Consider the following 4,675-nt stretch of genomic DNA (forward strand, 5'->3'; position numbering starts at 1 on the left):
CGGCTGAAAGTGTTACAAAGTTTCAAACTGCCAGCTCAGAGGCTGGCAGCGCAGGCGGGGAACGTTGGCTTCCTCCTTCAATGAAGGAAGCAAGCCTCATGTTCGCTTTAAGCTGCCTTGCTGCCGGCCGCCATCTTGGCTGTCAGTTAATTTACATGTCTCCCTGATTAGCCAATGGGAAGGGTAGCGGTCGTACGCCAATTACCATGTTTCTCTTTTATTAGTGTAGATGAGCTCACCGCATGCTCACATCATCACAATAGCCAAATTAAAAATGAACCACTTGCTTATGGGAGGTGCTCTGGTACCAGAGCTGTGGAAATTTAATTCCTTTTTAATCTCTGATGTGTTACTTCATTTCCCCCATTTATGATTTCTTTTTCATCGTTCATGAACTCACATTTGGGGAGAATGGAAGGTTGACTATTGGTCCCAATAGTATCTTTCCATTTGCTTCCTTCACCTTCTTCAGTGTGAAGTCCTAATGTTATATGCTGATCTTCCAACAGGGGAGCTTAGAATGGGTAATATATTTATTATAGATTGACCCTTAGTGGAAGACCCACATTTCCGTGACTCCATTTACCCCCGTGTGCCACATGCATGTTGTCATTTTACATGTGTGTCAGAACGTGGAAAGGGCTGGAGAGAGCCTTGAAGGCCTTAAGGTAAAGAAAGACTTGGAGCCTGGGGCAGAGTGGTCCAGAGCCCTCTCCTAATTCTCCCTTTTTCTCCAGGTGCACAGGAGGATCATAATATGCAAACAACTCTTTCTAACTCTTCATTATAGAAATGCTAACATGCTTAAGCAAACTTGGTGGAATAGACAGACATTTTTTCTTCTGTTGACTTTTGGGCTTTTTTATTTGTTTGTTTTTTAAAAGGAACTTTTAAAATTAATTTTAGAGAGAGAGGAAGGGAGAGGGAGAGAGAACATCCATGTGAGAGCAAAACACCTATCCACTGTCTCCTGCATGCACCCCACCGGGGAAGGAACCTGCAACCTGGGCATGTGCCCTGACCAGGCATGAATCCACAACCTTTCGGTGTAGGGGACAACACTCCAACCAACTGAGCCACTGGCCAGGGCTTGACTTTTGTTTTTTTAGTGAACCTGGTTGGACAATAAGTTGACTGTGATTCGTCAAAACAGGAATTACTTTTAGAGAGACTTAGGTGTGAAACGCAGATGGCTCTGGAAGATCTTCAGGGACCTCCTGAGGACCTGACAGAACTTCGTTTACCCACCCCCACCTCCAACAGCCTCTCCATCTGACACTAAAGTATACATGCACAGCTGTGCCTCTTAAATAAAACCAGTTCATTAAATGCTATTCAACATCTTTACTTATGACAAATAAACTGGAAATATCAAGAACAGTTCAATGACAACTGCATCTCTTCACCCATAAAATAAATAACTCAGTAAGACTGTGAAGTTCTTAACATTGCTTAAGAAAATGAGTATTGCCCTAGCTGGTTTGGCTCAGTGGATAGAGCATCAGCCTGTGGACTGAAGGGTCCCAGGTTCAATTCCAGTCAAGAGCACATGCCAAGGTTGCAGGCTCGATTCCCAGTAGAGGGCATGCAGGAGGCAGCCAATCAATGATTCTCTCTTATCATTGATGTTTCTGCCTCTTTCTCCCTTTCCCTTCCTCTTTTAAATCAATAAAAATATATTTAAAAAGAAAAAGGAAATGATTATTTCAACTCATGGGTTGAAAAACTGTAACCTTTGTATTACTATTTCAAAAGTGTTTCTTATGTAGATGGACTTTAGGAAAATGCCAAGTAGTACTGTTTTATCTTATGAAACAGCTGAACATTGTCCCACTGATTGTAAACGATGTTATTACTTATACTAGTGACCCGGTGCACGGATTCGTGCACATTGAAAGGAAATTAATTAGAAAGTGGCCGGTGGGGTGGGACTGGGCAAGACAGACTGGACACGCCCTGGAGTCAACCTGCTTCGATTCCTTCCCAGCCAGCTGCACCTGGGGTGGCGCCGTGGCTTGAAGGGCGGCTGTGGAGTGAGGGGGGAGGGTCCCTCCAGCAAGTGGGGTCCCTCAGCCTTGCCTGCAGGGATTGGGCTGAAACTGGCTCTCCGACATCCCCCGAGGAGTCCCGGAGTGTGAGAGAGCACTCTGCAAAGTTGCTGTAGTACAGGGTGTGGAACAAATGCAAGTGTGCAGTAAACCAGATTCAGGGCTGACAGTGCCCCAGCAACAACATAACCCACGGCCAGCCAAAGGTGGAATCGCGCAGCCCCATGAGGAATTGGGCTCCCCCCTCTCTGGTTTCGGGGTGTGTCACCCGAGAACCGCTGCTGCCAAGTCACTGCAGCCCGGCAGCGTTGAGCATCTGCCCCCTGGTGGTCAGTGCACATCATAGCTACCAATCAGACAGACACTTAGCATATTAGCCTTTTATATATAGAGGCCAGTCATACCCGTTGTCCAGCTGCTCTTTCTGGCCCCTTTGGATTCTACATACAGCTAGCAGGGACTGAGGGAGGACAACCACCAAACACCCTCAGGACCCTTTCTAGGTTCATCCTCTTGGCTTTCTGACAGTGCAGCAATTTCCTGGGCTATGAGTTCTGGATTGAAAGGCTGCTCTGTTTCTTTCTATCCTTAGGCAGGCTATTCTCTCCTTGGGGGAGAGGAGGGTGGTAGCAGACACACACACAAGCCTAGAGTCCAACACAGACTGGACTTCCCAAGGAAAGTGGCTCTTGGATTAATTGTCTTTCTTCTGTTTCCCCCCTCTTTTACAATTTAGTCACTAATCTATGGAGGTAAGAAGCTGATCCAGATGGTGTTTAAAAGATAAAGGGACCTTTAGTTTCTTATAAAGTTAATATATGTTTACTTAGTTGTTATTTTTTTTTTTTTACCAATGAGATTTTTTTAAAAAGAGCAAACATTATTTGTAAAACTGTCATCCAAAAAATAATGACCATCATTTTTCTTTGTTTCACTCCAGTCTTCTTTCCTATAAATACATATTTTTAACAACAAAGGGATCATGACATGTGTCCCATTTTGTGGCCCCCACGTATAATTCACACTTTCTATGTCTTCAGAGTTCAGTGTGATTTGATTTTTGATGGTGGACTTGCTTTGCACAGCTATACCATGACTGATTTACTTAACACCTACTCTGTCTAATATTGGATATTTGACATGTTTGCGGAGGATTTTTTCTTACTATTTCTGGGTTCACTGTTATAATTTAGTTGAATTTTGAAACATGAGCAGAAGAGGACCAGGAGGTTAGAAAAAGAGAATGTTCCCGAAACAGGAAAGAAGAGAAAGGCATACACAAAAGCTTAAAAGAGACTGTGCCACCTTAGCCAGTTTGGCTCAGTGGATAGAGCATCGGCCTGGGGACTGAAGGGTCCCAGGTTCAATTCCAGGTCAGGGCACATGCCTGGGTTGTGAGCTTGATCCCCAGTAAGGGGTGGGCAGGAGGTATCCAATCAATGATTTTCTCTCATCATTGATGTTTCTATTTCTCTCTCCCTCTCCATTCCTGTCTGAACTCAATAAAAATATATATATCTTTTTTAAAAAAAGAGAGACTGTGCCAAGTGTGGGGAGCTGCAGGTGCTTCACAGGGCTGGACAGCAAAATGCTAAGGTCGGGGGATAGGAGGAGGGACCAGGCTGGGGTGGGGGTGGGCAGATGTGCAGGAGGAGAACCTGGCAGCCTTGGGCAGCCACACCAAGGTGTGTGTGTGTGTTTGTGTGTTGGGAGGGGGGGCGGGGAGTTAATCCCAAAGATAATTTGACGAGGTGAGAAAATTATATGGCAAGACAGCATTTTATTACTCCCTGCAGTCTGGATAATGGGGAAGTGGAAAGGACTGTGGCTGAGAGCAGGAAGTGTGGCAATTGAGAACTGGACAACTATTTAAGAGGTAGAATCATTTAAAAGATAAAAACAATAATAACAAGAATGAGGTATGAGAGACAGGAAAAATCAAGATGAGCCCCAAGACAGATCCATGACATTGCTCTTCCACAGGCATCCTGGTTTCCTGGAGCCCATGTCTCCCTGACAAACTGCTAACCAGAACCAATGCTATAGTGCATGGATCAGCAAACTTTCCCTGCAAAGCATGGGTGGGGGACCTTTATATATCAAGGGCCATTTGGATATTTATAACATCACTCACTTAATATAATTCACTTAATACAAGTTTATGCTGCTATAAAAAAGCTCCTAGATTTATTGAATTTTGAGTCCTGCGGTTGCCTTGGCAAGGCCAGACCAAATGATTTTGCAGGCCTTATACCATCCGAGGGATGGATGTTCCCCACCCCTGCTATAAAGAGTCGGAAAGTAAGTATTTTTGATTTTGCAGGTCATGTGACCTTTAAAAAGGTGAAAACAATTCTTAGGAGTGATTAGGAGCATACAGAAAGAGGCTCTGCAATTCAGAGTCTGCTTCTCTGTCCTCCCCATTCACGTCAGTACACACCTGGGACATTCCCACAGTTGGAGGTGTTCCCAGTGTATTTGGGATCATTTTTTATACCATCATCCTTCATTGCCACAAAATGATTTTTCAGCAATAATCATTTGTAATGGTCTGTAATAATTATAATTTTATTTGTTCTTCTGTTATAAATTAACTAGAGGCCTGGTGCATGAAAATTTGTGCACTG

General features: G+C 44.1%; 1 protein-coding gene across 1 annotated transcript in view; it reads left to right on the top strand.

Annotated features, from left to right (window-relative positions):
* The window catches only part of SLC16A14 (solute carrier family 16, member 14), a 32,748-nt gene that overhangs the window by 3,624 nt on the left and 24,449 nt on the right, over window positions 1-4,675 (top strand). Inside the window, exon 2 of the mRNA XM_014530196.1 lies at window positions 2,589-2,593. The gene's annotated coding sequence lies outside the window, so the exon portion shown is untranslated. The remainder of the gene's footprint in view (window positions 1-2,588; window positions 2,594-4,675) is intronic.

This window comes from Myotis brandtii, unplaced genomic scaffold (genome assembly GCF_000412655.1).
Source record: "Myotis brandtii unplaced genomic scaffold, ASM41265v1 scaffold727, whole genome shotgun sequence".
NCBI lineage: Eukaryota > Metazoa > Chordata > Mammalia > Chiroptera > Vespertilionidae > Myotis > Myotis brandtii.